Source organism: Fukomys damarensis, unplaced genomic scaffold (genome assembly GCF_012274545.1).
Source record: "Fukomys damarensis isolate Sample0158 unplaced genomic scaffold, DMR_v1.0_HiC HiC_scaffold_21, whole genome shotgun sequence".
NCBI classification, from domain to species: Eukaryota; Metazoa; Chordata; class Mammalia; order Rodentia; family Bathyergidae; genus Fukomys; species Fukomys damarensis.
This window is the reverse complement of record NW_022900933.1, coordinates 15,845,799-15,866,104: the sequence shown is the minus strand read 5'-3', so window position 1 is coordinate 15,866,104 and position 20,306 is coordinate 15,845,799. Positions and strand designations below refer to the sequence as shown.

Below are 20,306 nucleotides of genomic sequence, written 5' to 3'. Positions count from 1 at the left end.
TTCTGCCTGCCATGCCATGAACTGTTTCTCCTCTGTCGTGCCCCTGTGCCTTGCCACCTGCCTTGGAGGCAGCTAAGGACTGAAACCTCTACAGACTGAGCTAAAATAAACCTTTCCTCTTTTAACTCGTGGGTGTCAGGTATTTTTTTGTCTCAGCAACAAGAAAGTAACCAAGACAAATTTTGATACCGGAGTGGGGTCAATGCTGTGATGCTGTCTAGCAGTGTGGTTTAGAAGCCTTTGGAACTGGCATGTGTGAGTTTGGAAAGATTTGGAGATAAAGGCTAGAGAAGCAGCTCTAGAATGCTGTGAGCCAACCTTGATGGGACGTTCTGGTCAGACCTCCAAATGTTGACAGCAATGCAGCTGGAAAAGACCAGACTCAAGAGCTTCAGTTGAGAAGAAGGCCTCTATTGGCAGTTGGCCGTGTGTGTTATGCTGTGGCAGAAAATTTGTCTACGTTTTGCTTGTGTACAGAGACATTAAAGGAGATGCAGATTAAGGGCAGCGGACTAATCTGGTGGGAGAAATTTCAAGGCAGCCTAATGTTAAGGCAGTAACATGGCTACTGTTGGGAGTTTCCATCCACTTGTACCTTGAAAATCAAGAGCAAATGTCCCAGCAGAAATGATTTGTAAAGTTTTGAGATTGGCCAGAAAATAAGCTCTGGTAAAGTTTCTGTCTACAGAGACAGCAGAGGTAGACTTGGTTGCTGAAAAGATTAGCATTGAAAAGCCAAGTACTTCAGAACAGTACCATAGAAAATGTGGCCAGAAGGTATCATAAGTACCAGCTGGACTTCACCCTTTGTAGCTTCAAAAATTTAAAGGTGAAAGACTTTGCTTTGAGCACAAAGTTCCAAGGCGTCATGTTCCAGTCTGGGTGGGATTGGATTCATAGTGCTCAGCAAACCAGAAACTTGATCCCTACATCCAAGAGAGAAGGAAGCCTGGCAACTGCTTCAGCTGGTGATAGACTTTGATATCGTCCACCTGACAACGATTTTAGGCACATGCAGAGTGCAAAAGTTACGGGGTCAGGAAGATTTTCACCCAGACTGCTGAAGACAGCCTGGGAGGCTAGCAGTAATGCTCTGAGAGGACAGTATGTGAAGCTGTGAGTGTGAAGCTGAAAGTGCAGTGGAGACCCCATAAGGTTGGAGAAGCCAGAAATGTGAATCTTCTGAGGAAAGCCTCAAAGACTAAGCAAAGCTGGCCCAAGGGAGAAGCCATGTGGGCTACAGTGACTGGCAGTGCCATTGGGGTGGGCCGTGTAAGCCCTTTGGAGTTTACATTGCCCTGAGTGCTGTTTGTGGAGCTATAGGATTTAATGTTTGCCCTGTTGGATTTTGATCTTGCTGTGGTCCCGTTCCTTTCTCTTTCCCTATTTATACCTTTTGGTAATATTTATCTTGGACCATTGTATTTTGGAAGTGTTGTCTGTCTCCTTTTTATCTGTGTCTCTGTCTGTCTATGTATGTATGTATATATCTACCTATCTACCTACCTATCTATCTGAGACAGGGTCTCTTTGTATAGTTTGGGCTGGCCTTGAACTGTGTATCCAGGCTAGACTCAAACTCATGGCAATCTTCCTGCCTCTGCCTCCAGAGTGCTGGGATTATAGGCATGTGCCACCACACTCTTAACCTTTTATTTTTATATGATCTTGCAGCTGAGAGTTTGTCTTAAATTTCAGAGGAGACTTTAGACTTAGACTTTTCAACAATGCTGAAACTGTTAGGACTTTGGCAACTCTTAAAGATGGATTAAATGCATTTTGCATAAAGGGATGTACATGGCCTCTTTTGGAGGCCAAGGATGGCACGTTATGGCTTATATCCATATGTTCCCTCAAAGCCTCATGTGTTCATAGGTGAAACTTTTGGGAGTGACTTGATTGTGGCTGTGTGATACTGGGTTAGTCTGCTGATTGGTGTAGCATAGTTCTGGGTGTGGATGCTGGGCTTACTGGAGAGGGAAGACCCATCCTGGGTGTGGGTGGCACCAACCAATAGGCTTATAGCCTGGATGGAATAAAAAGAGAAAGAAGGAAGTCTTGCTGCTTCCTGCCTGCCATACCATGGACCGTTTCTTCTCTGTCGTGTCCCTATATCATGCTGGGGGACATGCTTAGAGCCAGCTGGCTATGGACTGAAACATCTACAAACTGAGTTAAAATAAATCTTTGCTCCTTGAACTTGTGGATGTCAATGTCAAGTATTTTCTCCTAGCAATGAGAAAGTAACTAAGAAAACATCCTTGTTTCCACTTGGGTTGTTAGTCTGATTTTAGCCATTCTAGTGGATAGTGAAGTACTGTAGTTCTTAGAGTGGTTTTAATTTGCATTTTCTAGATGACTAAAGATAGCCCTAGATAGGGCAGCATACCCTGTCATCCCAGAACTTGGAAGGCTGATGCAGGACAATTGAGTTCAAGGTCAGTTTGAGGCCAGCCTGGACTACATATACTTTCCTAGAGTGTTTAATGAGCACTTACTCTTTTGTTGTTAAAATCTTTGATAAATGCAGTTTTGTAGATTTATAGTAAATGCCTTTTGGGGAGTGGTGCTGTGGATTGAATCCAGGCCCTTGAACTGTCTCTATTGCTGGGCTACTTCCCTAGCCCCCATAGTAAATACTTTTTGGGATTTTTTTGGCAGTCCTAGGAATATAAAGCAGACCTAGCAGTTGCACTACTGAATTAAACCCCCAGCTCTATAAATATCTTAATAAAAGGATACATGAATTTTATTACTGTATATGGATCTAAATGTATTAATTTGATTTGTAAGATCAGAGAATAATTTATTATTAAAAGTAATTTAAGGAATGATCCAAGTGTAAGATTTTTCAGAAACTTCATATCATATAGAAGTGATAATTTATACTGATTTCTTGAAGCTAAGTAAATATTTACTATTTATTCCTAGTAGTGGAAACTTTGTGACAAAAGGAAGACTTCAGGCTGGGTTTTATAGAGCTACTTTTTAATTTGGTATATTGAATCATTGGTTCAGGAACATTAAAATTTCAGGATCTGGTTGGGAAACTTTTGTATTTGAGCCACAAGAGTAAACTGATAGTCTAGTAAGTCATTAAATTGTAATATTATTTATCTAATAATAATAATTGGCTATATTCCAGTAATTGTTCACATGTACTGCCTAATTTAATTCTTATAACCTCTATGAGATTATTCTTATCTTTCAGTTAAGGAATCTGAAGTACAGAGAATAAACAGTTTCCCAAGATTATACACCAAAGTGTGTGTAATTTAAACCTAGGTAGTTTTTGGCTCTAGATCTCATATTCTTTTTTTTTTTTTTTTTTTCCAGTACCAGAAATCAAACTCAGGACCTTGTGCTTGTCAGGCGGGAAGCACCACTGAGCTACATTCCCAGACCTCTCACACTCTTTACTTTTTAAAGTGGTTAAATTCAAGGCAATCAATTTTGCCATCTTTTTAGAGCATATCATTGTGATGGCCCAAGTTCAAGATGGGATTTCTGAGTTTGCAGATAGGCTTTCTGTTAGTCTCTTTCTCTTCACTGCTGATATTCCTGTCATGTTTCCCAGGGGTCATTTATGAAAGGAGAGTTTTATGTGAATTAACAGATGGTAGATAATTTAGAAACTTGAAATTGAGTGCTTTCTAGAGAAAAAGCCATTCATTCTTTAAGTCTCCCTCTGAGTCTTAGAATTGAATCAATCACTTTACGACATTGTTGAGCAGTATTTGTTTAACTGATCTTTGGGAAAATCTTTAAATGTAAATTTTTACAGTTATCCTCTAGAAATGAACTGAGTGCAATGTAAAATTGATGAAAAGTATTTGGCCTAAATTATTGATCCTAATATAGCACTGTATCGGAATTCACTAGAGGAACAGTTTTCATATATAAGGATTTACAAAGTAGGCTTAACCATGGTTGCCTGTAAGTCAGGGGTGGAAGAATAGAAAATGGCCTTCACATAGCCGAGCATGGTGGCACATGCCCATAATCTCAGCATTTAGGAGGATGAAACAGGAGTATTGCTGTAAATTTGAGGCCTGGGCTACACAGTGAGTTCAAGACCAGCCTGGGTCTTGTACATGCCAAGCAAGTGCTCTATCACAGCTACATTTCCAGCGCTGTATGTGATTTTGTATGTAATACTTTGGCGTTGCTTATACTCTTTGGGGTTTTGAATGGTAATCAATATGTTCTTCTTAAATAAATATAATGAACAGCCAGTTATACTCTATACAACCTTATATGTAACAGTGCAAGTTATCAGTAAGATTATGACTACACTTTAAAAGTGCTGCTAAAACATTTGGCTTTTCCTTTTGAAATTAAAATTACTTCATAATTTAGGTCAAGTGTAACTGAATATCTTGGAGTCTACCCTCTCTGCACTTTCTTATTATCCTGTATTGAAAGAGGGGTCGCGTGCCCCTTCGGGTGTCCCTTCCCAATTGGGCCACTCACGCACCGCACCGAGAGGTCCGGCAGGAGATCTTTATTGTAGGGAGGCGAGCAGGAGGCAGGAAGGCAGAGAGAGAGAGAGAGAGAAGAGAGAGAGAGAGAGAGAGAGAGAGAGAGAGAGAGAGGGAGAAGGAAGGAAGCAGCAGCAGAAGGAGAGAGAGAACAAAGAAAGGAAGGTCCTTTTATCAGTTTTGGGGTGGGCTATTGTTTATTTATGAGGAGTGAGCTACTTTTAACCTGTCACAGGCCAGATTGCTTTTATGGGCCCAGTCCTGCAGACACAGGTTTCAACTTCCTGGACCACTGTGGCCTTGCGGGGAGGGAAACCAGAGATAAGGGCATGAGGTCATTTTAGGAGCCAAGATGTACCAGGAGAATGCAGCCTGTGAGGCGGCGTCACAGCATACTTTAACATGATCAATTCCCTAACATGTATTCCCTTTGGATGAAAGTTTGTTTGGAAAGAATGATTTTTTAAACTGTTTAGACAAGTGGTTTATTTTTTATTTATTTACCATTTTTGGTCTTTGTGACAGGGTCTCACTATGTAGCCCAGGCCTTGAACTCATAAAGATCTTTCTGCCTCAGTGGATTATAGGCACATGTCACCACGCCTAGCTAGACAGGTAGTTTAAAAGTACCTTGGGCTGGGGGTGTAGTTCGGTGGTAGTGTCCTTGCTTACTGTGAATGAAGCACTGATTCAGTCGTTGGCACTGAAAACAAAACAAGACAAAAAAACCTTAGAATCATGATAAATTTCACATGAAATTGGTGAAATAGGCTTTTAAATGAATATCTTTTGCTTTAAAACTATTTGTCTACATGAATGCCGTCACGTGGAGTTTAGAACTGGAAAGGACATTAATTAATGAATAATTTTATATTGGGTATGATTGATTACTATCAGAGCCACTGAACACTTCGCTGTTTTCCTTTTTTGTTTTCTAATTATAGACATCATAGTAGGACTTTACAGTTCTTCTGTGCTGTATCTGCAGTGTAACTTTTTAACCTGCTCTCCCTATGCCTTTTTGCCTTTCCTTTTGATATCTCTCTATTAAGGCTTGTCTGCTTTTGTTATCCATCCACATCATAGTAGAACCCTCTTTTTTTTCATGAGGACTTTCTTTTTCATAGCTTTATCTACATTTTATTTTTGTCTTTTGATTCCATACGATCTTATGCTAATATTATGTGGTACAATTTTGGTTTTTTATTCTAGTCATACCTATTATATAATAATTTTAGTACATATTTTACCTTCCTAAATGGATTATGTATCGGGAACAGGATCCTCTTACTTTGACCTCTTCTTTGTAACTCACAGTTATCACAGTCCCTTGGATGTAATGAGTCCTCAGTGAATTGAATTCTCTGATCTCATGGAGCCTTTATGTACTCAAAGGAGATCCACAATAAGAAAATAAGCCAATAAATATTTAGGAAAATTGCCACGTAGAATATACCGTGGCAAAAATGAATTGTGTACCATGATGAGAGAATGATGGAGGAGTAGTTTGGATCTAGCTGAAGCCTTATTTTAGGGTTGATGTTTACATTAGTATGAAGGATTAGAAGGAGCCACTATGCAGAAAGCTGGATATAGAGCATTTGAGCATTTTTAGGTGAACATTTTCTGCTTGAGAGAAAACTAATATGGGGAAGACTTTGATTTTTTTTTTTCCAGTACTGGGGATCAAACTCAGGTCCTTGCACTTGCGAGGCAGGTGTGGTGCCACTGAGCTACATCCCTAGCCCAAGTGTTTAAATTTTTGAGGAAATAAGCTTGGCATATGGGTATGTGAAGAGCAACTTTTTCTTTTTTTTCAGTGATAGGGATTAAACCTAGGCCCTTGAACATGTAAAGCAAGCCCTGTACTACTAATCTACATCTCCAGCCCTTTTTATTTTTGTTTATTTTTTTTTTCATTAAATTTATTGGTACTTTTTAGGTGTAAAGTACAGTTGCATTCATCGCTAGGATCTTATACCTTTACATGATGTATCTTGGTTCTTATTTTTTCCCCTTACCCCTGCGCTCCCTTCACCCCCTCCACCTTTCCCTAATTGCAAAGACTTTGTTTCCATTTCCAGCCCTTTTTAGAAAAACAATAGATTGAGGGCCAAGGTGTAGCTCAGTGGTTCATGCCCCACAAGCACAAGGTTCTGAGTTCAATCTCCAATACTGAGAAAGATAAAGTAAAATAAAATAAATTTGAAAATAGATTGAGTTAGGACCTTGCTAAGTTGCTCAGGTTGACCTTGAACCTGGAATACTTCCTTAGCTTTTGAGTAGCTGGGATTATAGTTGTACCAACACACCTGGCTCTTTTTTTTTTTTTTTTTTTTTTTTTAAATAACTGGTTTTTGTGGTGCTGGGGATCAAACCCAGTGTCTCACACAGCTAGGCAAGCACCTGACCACTGAACCACATTCCCCGACTAGAATAACTTTAAATTGAGGTTAGGGAGATGTAAAGATTCCAAAACATGCAGTGCCCTGAAAAGAATTTAGATTTTATTCAAGATGTAATGGGATAAAACAATCTTAGGGAGCGTAAATTAACTAAGAATATGGAGTGCCAAAAAAAAGAAAAATGTAATGGGATAGCATTGAAGCTAGCAGGGCATGACCTAAATATGCTTTACATTTACATTTTTTAAAGATCAGGTTGGCTAGCTGATTATGATAACCTCAGGCTTCAGAGAGCCCCTGTACCCCCTGTACCTTTGAATTTAGGGAAGGTAATACCCCCACCCCTACCCAAGTTCTGGGGATTGAACTCAGGGTCTGTATACTGAGTTACATACCTTACCCTTTTAATTTTTTAAAAGTTTGAGACAAAGTCTTGTTAAGTTGCTCTGCCTTGGCTCAAGCCTGTGATCCTCCTGCTTTATCTTCCTAGAGTGCTGCAAGTACAAGTGTGCATCCCATGTTTGCCTAGTAGCTTCTTGATTGCTAATTTCTGGATACATATCTTCCCTGTTTGGTTCTTTCCATCCCCTGCTCACTCACATCTTTGTGAATAGTCTCTCCTTACACTCTCTTCATTATTCCTTAAGTGTGTCATCTGTTCAAATGAGCATAAGGACCAGTTTTAGTGAACTTGTAGAGTTGGATTAACTTGAGGCAGAGTGAATGGAAGATGAAGAATTAGAACTAGGAGAAATGAGGCAGGCTTGCTTCTTTCTTTTTATTTTTTTGAGACAAGTTCTCCTTATACAGTCTAGACTAGCCTTAAATTTGATATTAGCCCAAGCTGGTCTTATGTGATTGTCCTGCCGTAGTCTCCTGAGTGCTGGTATTATAGGTATGCACCACCACATCTGTTTGAGCACTGATACTTTTTTGAGACATATGGCTATAAAGAGGAGCAGAAAACCAGAGAAGGAGGTAAAACATAAGTGAAAAATGGAGAATGATTTTTTTTTACATGGTGCTGAAATTGAACCCAGGGCCTTTGCACTGAGTTACGTCTCTAGCCCTTTTTTAAAATTTAATTTTTTTTAAATAAGGAGAGTTTCATTTTGGCTCATGTTTAATATTAATTTTGAGACAGGGTCTTGCTAAATTTCTCAGGCTGGGATTGAACTTGGAATTCTCTTGCTTCAGCCTCCCACAGTTTTAGAGATTATAGGCATATGCTCCCATACTTGGTTTGATGAGTTATTTAAAAATATATAAATACAGGAAATGATGATACATGTTTTTTACATGATAAAGGGAATGGTCCTATGGAGGAGGAAAGATTGATGATATGAAAAGGAATTTTTATGGGTGGGGGATTTAGCTCAGTGGTTCCTGCCTCGCAAGTGCAAAGTCCCCTATTCAATCCCAGTTACAAAACAAAAAGGAATTTTTATTTTGTTGTGGTTAGATCAAACCCTGGGCCTTTCACATGCTAAGCAGATGCTTTATCACTGAACTGCATCCCCATCCCTACTATTTTCTTAATGAATTAAAGTGTCTTAAGTTAAAAAGTGTTTGAATATTTGAGTTAAAGAAAAACAGGGAGTTTATAGAGTAGCATTGTTGTATTTGAGGTTGATATTATGACAGTAACCAATCTTCCTCGATGTGTAACTTTTCCCCAGTATTTCACTGCTCTATTGAAATCATTGGGGAGGTTGGCTGCAGTTAGGAGAATGTGAAGGAGAGAGACATGGGTGACACTGAGTGAGAGGAATGATTATACTGATAAACTGTGAAATCGGAGTTGGAGAACAAGGGAAGTGAAACCAGAAAACTGAGAGGGAGAAAGTGAAGGTTTTCATGAGTTGGTCTTGTTCAGAACTAAATTATTTCTGAGGGCACAGTTATTTCTTTTCTTTGCTTCTTTCTCATATACTATAAAATGAACAAAATATTTTAATTGTACAGACTTAAAACACTTGGAAGCTACCATTCTAAATAGACAATTTAAACCCACCTTCTAGGCCCTGAGTGTATTTTAAACATGAACATATTTTAGATTTATTACAAAATTTTTGTCTATTTAATAAATACTAATATTTATCAACAGCTTCCTTTGTTAACTTTTACTTTCTTTAAATAGAACACAGGAAAATAATTTCCTCTGATACATATCTGGATATATTTAGCATCTTTCTGGGAAATTTGTGACATAAAGTCTAAGCTTGTTTTTCCTTAAAACAATTTTAAAAACCTGATTCATTTGTTGGCACTCCTCTTTGAAAAGATTTGGTAAGTTCTCATACACAGACATACACTTGTCATGATCCAGCAGTTCTACTCCAAGATATTCACCCAAGTGAAGTAATAATTTATAGTCACCCAAAACCTTTTATGCTATTGGAACTGGAAACAACCCAAATGCTCAATTGGTAAATTGATAAGCTTTGGTACAGCCACATAATGAACACTGTTTGGCTCTGTTTGCAGCAACATGGGTGAATGTTAATAGCATTATGTTAAATGAAAGAAGCCAGACTCAAAGGCCATATATGATTCTATTTTTATGATATTTTAGAACAGGCAACATTATAGGGACTGAAGGGTGGGGTCTGACCACAAACAGCAAGATAAATTTTTTATCTATTCTATATCTTGATTTTGGTGGTTGTTAGATAACTTTTTTTTCAAATTAAGACGTGTACATTAAAAAGTGAATTTTAATTGTATAAATTCTATCTCAAAGTTCTAGCTTATATTGCTGTATTTAAAAATACTTTGAGAATTTCTCAGAAACATCTCAAAATATTTTGTTGGGTTTTAGTTTCTTCTTATGTGACTTTTGGGGGCAAAAAGTGGTGGGTAGGCATCATTAGAACTGATAAAGTTCTTTAAAGCTCTTGAAAACATGTGAACACAGAATAACTTTACACTTAGCAAACATGCCTGTCATTTTTAAAAGAATATTACAGTGTTAGGTTTAGAGGGTCCAAGAGACACAATAAAATGTCCTTCTTTTACAGATAAAGAACCCGAACCCTGGCTAAATTAGTGAAATCCTACTGCTAGTTAACAGCAGAGATAGGACTAGAATTGAAATTGTGGGACAATAATTTGACACTTATTTTACTAAAATTTTACTTTTAATTTCAAAGTATTTTCTCCAAAGTCTATTTTTAATTCCTTTACAGAACTTTTCAATTGTGTCATCCTAAAACTGGAAACCACTCCCTTCCTAATAATAGGAAAGTCCTGTGTCTGGTTGATAATAGAAGCGCTAAATTTGAGGGATCCCATATCACTTAAGTTTATACAGACGTAGTCAACAGATTCAATTCTAAAGATACTTTTCTTTATCTAGAGGGATGCTTATTTTTTATGGGTTTCAAATGCTATCAGTTAAAAAGAGTGTTTTACAATTTTATTGAATTTAAAAAGTTTTTGGGGACTATGATTGCTGGTTTATTGGGCAGGTAGAGGCCAATGTGTTAGATTTTTTTGGTTGTCTTAAAATGATGACTTATAATATTGAGGGTTGTCAGAGAACATTGAAAACCATCTTTAAGAGCCATGCATTCCAGAAACGAGAATGGAATGTCATCCAGAATATAACAGCCGCTTTTGTTGCTTTCTATTCTTAAGACTCAGCTAATTTTCACTGTCTTCTGGGTTCAGTCCTACTTGTACTGCAGTTTTATAGTTGCTCCTGGACCTTAATTCTGGAATCAGCCTTAGAGTTCCTATCCCTGAGATATTGATGATACTGTAGATATTTGCAGATATAATTAGAGAGCTATCAGGTGTCTGTGTCCTGCAACCTTTCTGGGAGTTACTGCTTAAAAGGTATAGGCCCAGGCAGAGTTGGCAAGTTGTTTTCAGCCTATCTTTATAAGTAGGGGAGCCCTATGCCAGCCCTAGCTCTAACACGTTCCCTATCTTATATAGAGCATTTTCAGTTCCTTTTCCCCAAGGTGGCCAAACTTAACTGATACTGCATGGTTGTACACCAGAAAGAAGCCTGTGGCTTCAGCCACAATAACCACTTTGTGTTTATATTCCCTATAATTGCTTGAAATATTTTTTTTTTAGCTAGCTATGCATTATTTACCTGATACATTTATAGATTGAATTTTAATTTGCATGAATTTACTATGCTATCTTGACTGGAAGTTCTTTAATCTTTCAAATCAATAGTTTTTCATCACTAAAATTATAATCTCTCTTAATGTTGTGAAGTTATACTCATAGGCACATATATAAATTCTTAAGAAGCCAGCCTATAATAAGTAGTATGTTTGTGGTGACTATTATATTTTCAAGTTGAGCCCTATAATTTTTTGTGGGTTCTATGGTTAGACTGCTATTTAGTGACCCCCAAATACTTGTCAACCTGTATTCAAAAATATATCGGGGAATTATGGACTGTTTGGTACATTTGAGTGGGATGTTTTAAATCTAATTTTAACCTATTCCCTAGCAGCCTTGAATTGGAGGTTTTACATGAACAATTGCATTTTATTTTCTATAACAGTTTTGGAATACTTATTTGTATTTATAGTAGTGTTTTTAGAAATAGGTAATTGACACTCTTTTAAGCTCTACTGCATATTCTTTCCATTAGCTGCTGACCATTGAAGTCAATGTAGTATCTATTGATGTCATAAAAACATCATTATGGGGGGCTGGGGATTTAGCTCAGCAGCACCATGCTAAGTCCTGAGTTTGATCCCTGGTCCCAGGCAAAAAGAAAAAAGAAAAAACATCATTATGGAAGTTGTAATGGAGTAAATTTTAAGCCAGGAGAAAGGTATATAAGTGTGTATGAAGGAGAGAAGAATATAAAGTAGTATTTGGGATCGAGATGTTGGCTTAGACAACCAGAATTCTGGGTCAGGCAAAGTTCCCCTGGGGGAAAGAGTAACAAAAAGAAAAGAGAAAATGTATTATGGCACAGTTGGTGTGTTTAGATCATGAGAAATATATTTGTATATTTTAACTCCTAATGCCTTCATTCTAGTCTGACTTTATCCATGAATTTAGAAGCATTACATTTTTAAAAGTTTTTCTTTAAATATCAGGTATATAAATTAAGTTACTTTCTCTTATTTTCTAGATTTGGCGTTTGAATTTTTTAGACTATTGTCTACTAACATTTTTAGGAAGGGCTGAGTATAATTCTGCCCTTTAGAGATGTATCTAAGATTGTGCTTGCAAAATAATAGGGCAAACTACTTCCCTTTTCCTCTTACATCAAGCCCTGAGTATGCTCTTGGTTTTATTTTTGTCTTACTATTTTAAACTGCTTGTGTGCATATACATACTTGGAACCATAGGAATATTTTATCAAGTAAGATGCATGGCATAGCTGGGCACAGTGGCACACAAGGGGATAATAAGTTCAAGGCCAGACTAGGCAACTTAGCATGACTTTGTCTCAGAATTTTTAAAAGGGCTGGGGACGTAGTTCAGTGGTAAAGTGCTTGCCTCTGCCGGGGATTAAAAAAAAAAAAAGAAGAATAAAAAGGCTTGGCATAATACTGTTTAGAATTTGAAGTTTACTAGTTATGAATAAAAACTGATTCAGTATGCCATCCTATCATGTACTTATTCTTAAAGATGAATTTCATATAAAGGTTTCTGAGAGGAGTAATCTAGGTGAGAGTTGTTTTAGTTAAGCTGAAATTTTATAAGATTCTTAATGGTTTAGACCCCCCCAATACCTGAAAGGTTTTTAATAGGAATTTAACTCTGTCAAAAATCTATGATGGAGCCGGGCGTGGTGGTGCACACCTGTAATTCCAGTGCTTGGGAGGCTGAGACAGGAGGATCACTGTGAGTTCGAGACCAGCCAGAACTACACAGTGAGTTTCAGGTCAGTCGTCTCAACTACATAGTGAGACCCTGTCTCAAAAAAACCAAAAAAAAAAAAAAAAAAAAAAAAAAAAAAAAAATCTATAATGGAGATTTAGAAATGTTGATTAAATAGAAGATTCATTAGATCCTGAATCTTTCAGGTATTAGAAAGTGATTGGGTACTTTATTTCATAGTTCTAAAATTTTACTTTTCTGTTAATTTTCTTTTTCAGTATGAGATATGACCCTTAAAGTATTAGCTTTAAAAACTCTTATTTTGAGAAATAACTGATATATATATATACGTATATATATACATATATACGTATATATATATATGTATATATATATACGTATATATGTATATATATACGTATATATATATAGTACAACTAGAACCATCACTCATATCAAAATAGATTAAGAGGCTTCATATTGATTTTTTTCCATTAACATTTCCATTGTATAGTACAAGTTTTCTGTGTTGCCAAACTGGGTTTTTGTGAAGGAATGTAGTCTGATGGAAACATGAGATTTGAATTGAGAGGGCTTGAAATTCTGTTTGTGTCATCTGTCTCTATGACTTTGACCTCAGATTTTTCTTATACAAATAATATCTTGTCTCATACGCTTGCTAGTAAAATTAAAATTAATAAAAATCCTGTGTGAACTATAACATACTGAGTGTAACCATGTTTTTTAATTTGAATGTTTGTATTTTAGCAAAGTAACAATCTTGAAAGGTTGCCGGTGAATAGGTAAGGCTGCCACCTTTGTATGGATATATTACTTTTCCCTTAGGTCAGTATCCTCAGGTTTTTATCTGCCTTTATATTTCTCTAATAATGCATTTCTTCACTGTATTACAATTCTCCTTTTGCCAAAGTTAGAAATAGGTTAGACTTCATGGTGACATTGAGCTTCATAGTGTCATGAAAACAAGGGCAATTTGAAAGACCACATTGGAACCTAATTTTGGTTGAAGGATGTAGCTGTTAATAGGGACAGTACTGCAACAATGAGGTGCTTAGATCTTTGAAGGTACTTTTTTCCCCCCACAGTGATGAGGGCAGGTTGGGTGCAGCTGAGTAGTCAGTGAGCAGGAAAAAGCCAGAATGCCAGATGCCCTACAAGATATGATACAATTCTGTAGGACTTTTCAAACATTTCATAGGCCTTTTTTAAAGGGTAAAAAAGCTGTTTATAGTTATCTGATACTGATAGAAATTCTGTTTTACATTTAAACATAAAGGTTTTTTTCATGGTTTTAATAGTTAATTTTTTAAGAATACAACTACTTAGTAAATCAAAGACATTGTACTTCGTTTTATTCAGAACTTTACTAAGAGTTGTTTGCTGTTTGGAAAATCCTATTAAGTCATTCATATCAGTCTACATTTCTAGCAGTCACATTCTTGGTGGTTTTGTATACAGCTACAAGTATCTATTTCCTTAATGTGAATGCTAGGATGATTATACCCAAGCATTTACTATGTGTGTGTGTTTGGTACTGGGAATTGAATTCAGAGCCTTTACACTGAGCTACCTTCCATCCCTTTATAATTTTTATTTTGAGATAGGATCTCACTAAGTTTCCCAGGCTATGATCAAACTTGTAGTCTTTCTGCCTCAGTCTCCCAGAATACTGGGATTATAGGCATACTCCATTATATAGAGCTGCATTATATATTCAAAATATTATTTTTATTAAATTACTTTCCTTTTATTTCTCTTATATTACATGAGGTATTAATTAATTAGTTAATTTTGAGGTGGGTTCTTGCTATGCTGCCCTAGCTGGTCTAGAACTCGCAAGATTCCTGCTTCAGTCTTCTAAGCAGCTCAGACCACATGTGCACCAACACACCCTATATTAATTTTTTAAAACTGAGAATAGATTGGTTATTTACTTGCACTTCATTTCAGCTTTATTCCCTTAAAAAAAAAAGTCAAAACTTAGTAGAGTTTCAGGATGCAACCTACATTTACATGGAAGTTCATGTTGCCTTTTTAGGGAGAGATAAGAGGTCTGTGATGACCTACATTGTAGGTTCCTGTCCTCTTTCCTGCTTTCTTTCTTCAATCCCCTTTTGTTCCTGTTTCTCTCCTTGTTGTGAACTATTTGATAGACAAAAATATAGCACTGTATATTTAAGCAATAAATCATATAATAAAGCCAATCAATGCCCATGAACCCACCACCAAGCTTAAGAAATAGAGTAATACAGTATTTCTCCTGATTTTCATTCAGTTGTCTCACTAGAGGTAAAAACTATTTGGAATTTTGTTTTGGCTTTATTTATCATATGTGGTTTATTTATTTTCTTTTAAAATTGGTTTACTGTTTTCTAAATTATGTGATGGAATCACTCTCCCTCATATGTATTTATATTCTTGTTTTGCTTTAATTAACATTGTTTTTAAGATTCATTTGTATTGAGTTATGTAACCATGGTTTGCTTTCTCAGAGGTGGTACTACTTATACCATAATTTAGTCATTCTCTAAAAGATAGATATTTGGGTTTTTTCCCCACTTTGTTGCTATTATAAACATTCTGGTTTTTATGCCTTCAGGTGCACATGTACAGGAGTTTTTCTACAATAGTGAACCTTAAATATTTTGATGGTGTTATTTCCCTTATCCACAGAGTTAAAAGGAAAATGTGAATCAATAGTCACCCTTATACATGCGATATGCTATTTGTTTTTCCATCTTACCCTGCCGTCTCCTCCATAAGTACTAACTGTGACCTGTGATTTCACAATTGAAGATACCTGATGTGATTTCTGCCTTATGATTGTGTCAGAAGATAGCATCTCATCAGATATAAGTACCTGGATAAGCTACAGCACTGTTTCCACACCTGGATGTATGTGATTTTGAGCTCAATAATGTTTAGGCTAGGACTAAATTTGACTACAGCTCTTAAGAACCCTTTTTTTGGTACTGGAATCGAACTCGGGGCCTTACACTTGCCAGGTAGGTGCTACACCATTGAGCTACATCCCCAGCCTGGTACCCTCTTTCCTTGATGGAGCAAATTCTCTTAACTGTGCCTTAAGAGTTTTGGGTTATGCTTCAGTCCTATCATTCTCGAGGGATAGGATAGCATTATCAATTCTTGACATTTATTTTATTTTATTTTATTCATTTTTTTTTGTTTGTTTGTTTTGTTTTTTGACACAGGGTCTCACTGTGTAGTTGAGTCTGACCTGAAACTCACTGTGTAGCCCAGGCTGATCTCGAACTCACAGTGATCCTCCTGCCTCAGCCTCCCGAGTGCTGGGATTACAGGTATGCGCCACCACGCCTGGCTGACATTTATTTTGATGTCAGACTTAGATCCTCCTTTTACTTATTTTGATCATAAACTTTGCTATCTAGGGCTCAGATCTCAATGTTTTTTTCTTCCAGTTTTCAGATGACTTTCCACTATGTGCATTCAGATACATCCTTTTACTTGAGTTCTTCATTCTTCATCTCCTACTAGATAGCTTGACATTTTTTCTGAAGAAGAAAAGAAAATTGGCATGGCAACTGAAGCAGAGAGAATCTACACAACAATTTATTTGACTTTATTCTTTTTCCTTTTTTCATGAGAATGTGGGCAAGGCTTTTAATTCAGGAGAGAAGGGAAGGACTGCAGTTTGAGGGGAGGGGCTGAAGGGGGATGAACGGACAGGCTGGCCTGTAAAAAATGGCAAAGGGTCTGGTAGTAGGGACTGCTTGGGTGGTGTACAGTTGAGTATTTTCCACTGGTTCACAAGCATGGAATTTTTTTGGAAACCTTTTCCTCATGTTTTGAGGGCCTCCTTCCTAAATAAGATACAGATCAGCAGCCAGTGCTGGAGGCATCATGGTACCACCTTGATGTTACAGTACACCTGGTCCTGCAGGGCACCTGGTCCTCAGATAAGAGGAGGAGGATGGGGGAGGAGAGGGACACATTTCATATGTTGTTGAAAAGGGAGAGTAGAGGAAGAGACGCATTGACTTTTAATGGGTCACAGATTACAATGAAGGCTGAAGAACCCCTCTATGCTGGTCCTGCACTCTGCAGGGTGACACAGAGGTAAGCATGGAGGAGGCTGGTATGGTGGAGAGGGATGCAGTTGTTTCTAGGTGTATCCCTGTGGAGTGTAAACTCTAGCAGGATTAACCCACTTTAGGAGGGCAGGAGTAGCTACTGATCCCAGGCAGCCTGTTGTTGGACATCTGCTCTAGTGAGTTGCCGTCAGGATCCTCTGTACGCTTCCTGTTATTGTCCATTTTTTTCTCTTTGAGTTGTCTGTCTGTTGTGTATGATGAATTCAGATTCTTTCTTTGATAAGTGGTTACAGACAGTTTCCATGGATCTCTTTATATTTTGTGCTACTTCTGTTATCTTTTGTCAAAATGAAGTATTTTGTTCTGATCAACTCCCCCCCCCTTTTTTCTTTAATGGCTGTCCTTCTGTATCACCTTGGGAAGTCCTTCACAACTCTGTCATAAACCCTATTCTGCTGTTTTCTTAATGTATCTCAGTGTATAAGGAGAAAAAATGAGAACTAAGACCTGTCATGCAAACGTCCTGTATACCTAAAATGTACCAATAAACTCAATAAGAAAAAAAATCTGTCTCAATGTCACTTCCACATTTAATCCATGGGAACAGATTCTTGAGCAGGGTATTAGGAGAAACCCTACTTTTATCTCTGGGAGTGGATTTGGGTGGGAGTGAAAGGTAGAGGCCAGCCCTGGTCTGGGTCTAGACAGTGGTTCTTAATTTTCCTCTGTAGAGTGGGCCCTTCTTTGCTGAAATCCTCAGCAAAGTGCTGATCAAAGACTCTGCTGTTCTTCAGAGACTTAAGAGAAAAAGACCATCCTACATCTGGGATGAAGTGGGCTGGTGGAGCAGTGCCCCCACCAGAGGTCAGGATGCTGTAGTATCAGCCAACCTGTGGATGCTGATGGTGTTACCAGGGTTCTGGGAGTGCTGTGGACTCTGTCCGGAGATTTTTTCCAGGTTATTGTTGTCCTGAACAAAGAATTGGTCAACTCAAGTGCAAAGGTAGCAACGTTTTATATTTATTGACACGTTCTTGACAGCTTGAACCACCAGTGGTACATGTATGACTGTTTGTCCCAGTGGTGATACATAAATGAATGTCCCATTAGATGGCTTGTATCACCCAATGGTACTTCCTATGCTGCCTGATTTGGACAGTCATACATATATCACTGGTAGTTTAGAGCCACCATAGTGAGGCATGAACTAGAGCTCTGTCCTGAACATGTTAAAGGTAGGAAGAGAAATATGCTCTGTGGAGTGAGTACAAAACAATTAAAGTAGGAAAACTACTGTGCAGGGTGAGAGTAGACCATTGAAAGAGCTTACAGTGGCAACAAGGTTAATGGTGGCTATCTTTTGTGTCTCCCATTTCTCAGGCTGGCATCAGATCTAAGCTGTCCTATCAAAAACCTGCTTGATCTAATGCCAGAAAAATTGAAGATTTCCTCCCCTCCCCTCCCCTCCCCTCCCCTTTCTTCCTCTCCTCCCCTCCCATCTTGTGCTTGCAAGGCAAGCAAGCATGGATCCACTGAGCTAAATCCCCGTCGAAGTTTGCATTTTCTGATTGGTCCCAGACCAAGTGCAGGGCTTGGGCTCATGGATCTCTGTGATTGACAGGTCGTCCAGCCAGCTGGTCACATTCTAATCCCCAGCCTGATTTCCCCACTACGTAAATCCCCATAACTCTGTGTGGGTTGCTGAGGGTGTGAAATTCTGTCTTTCATATAGCTATTTCTGGTTGAAAAGGGTTGTAGGCCCCTATCTGTTGGGGATTATGTTCTTTTCACCTACCTTGGGATATGTGGATCACTGTTTAGGTTAAAAAAATCTGTCGGCAATGAGAAAGGAATTAGTGTCTATATGTCAAGAACTGTTCAGTTGTCTGTTCAATAGCAGTTAAAGCTTGGTAAGTTTGTTAGTCATGGGCTATAGTCTGGATCACCATCTGAAGCCTTGAATGGATAAACTTTACTATTAGATTAAGGATGCAGAATCTGAATATGAGGAATGGGGCAGAATATTTCTTGGTCTGTCTTGAAAGGTGTACTAGCAATTAGAGATTTTCTCACTGCCTTTGGAGGAGAAAACATAGCAAAGATGAATATTAGACTACCAAGAGCCCGATAGTCATGGGTCTAGAAAAATTACCCACATTATAGATCTAATTAAAAACAGGAATCCCAAAACAGGTACCTATTTAAGCTGTAGTGGATTAGGGGTAATAAGGGGTGGTTGTTTCCATTAGACAGACAGAAGAAACCCATATTCCCCTGAGAGACAGGTGGGGATAGGATCATCAACAATATCAATTTTCCTCTTCCTTATGAGCCTCTTTAAATACCATCATTCTTGGGCCTTTCTAGAGGTGAAAAGCCATAAAAGCCTGAACATAATGAGTTTCACACTATTGTTCTTGCTTTTTGCAAAAAAGATCTAACTGGGGCTGGGAATTTAGCTCAGTGGCACTGTGCCTGCATCACAAGTGCAAGTTCCTCAGTTCAAATCCCCGGTACTGGAGGAAAAAATAAGATCTAACTGAAGAATAGTATGATAATTTAGACTGCGATTTTGTTCCTATCTCTCACCATTTCTTAGTTTATACTGGATCCAAACAGTATTGCAACAGAAGACAAGTTGTTGTTTGTTCAGTTTGTTAGGGTCAAACTGTTCCTGATTTTTAATGTCAGGGTTGCTGAGATCTGCAGGGTGATTCCCATGGTGTATATGGGGCCTCCTGACTGGCATTGCCAAAAATGTTATGGAGTTCTGGGGTGCTGTAGACTCCTTCTAGAGATTCTTTCCAGGTTCTCATTGTCCTGAACAAAGAGTTGATAACAAGGTTTTACATTTTTTAAAGGTAGGAAAAGAAATATGCTCTGCTCAGTGAGTGTGGGCCAATTAAAGTAGGAAAATAAGTGCACTCTGCAGGATGAGAGCAGCCACTGAAAAAGCTTACTGTGGCATATTTGGCTTTATTCTTAATTGTTAATTTAGGCAAAGAAATGACATGTTTTAAATGTAGTTCAGTATTTAATAAAGTGTCTAAAAATTCTCTTTGAACTTCAGAGAATATTTGTACTTTATAGATATCGTTGATTTGTATAGAGGTGCTAAATAAGGGACTAAGAACAGGTGTGATCAAGGTAGTGTTTTTTTTTTAAACCCTCATTTTGTATTAATACAGGATTCAAAAATAATAAACATGGATTGGGGATTTAGCTCAGTGGTGCTGCCACCTAATTTACAAGTGCAAGGACAGTTCAATCCCTGGTACCAAAAATAAACAAACAGGGCCGGGGATTTACCTTGGTGGTTCTGCTGCCTGCTTCACAAGTGCAAAGTCCCAAGTTCAATCCCTGGTACCAAAATAATATAATAACAATAATCACAATGTCCAGTCCAGCCTAGAAATTATGATATGGTTTCTTCTTTTTCTTTTCTTCTTTTTTTTTTTTTTCTTGCAGTAAACTATCCATAATACAGGCCCAGGGATTTAGCTCAGTGGTGCCACCGCCTG

At 37.8% G+C, this 20,306-nt stretch overlaps 1 protein-coding gene across 14 annotated transcripts in view; it reads left to right on the top strand.

The window, feature by feature from the left end:
• Numb (NUMB endocytic adaptor protein) overlaps positions 1-20,306 on the top strand; it is a 148,664-nt gene that overhangs the window by 15,634 nt on the left and 112,724 nt on the right. Inside the window, exon 1 of one of the 14 annotated variants that reach the window (XM_010645433.1) lies at positions 15,996-16,032. The exons of the other annotated variants lie outside the window; for them this stretch is intronic. The gene's annotated coding sequence lies outside the window, so the exon portion shown is untranslated. Of the gene's footprint in view, positions 1-15,995; positions 16,033-20,306 lie in introns of those variants that run through there. 14 annotated transcript variants of the gene reach the window in all.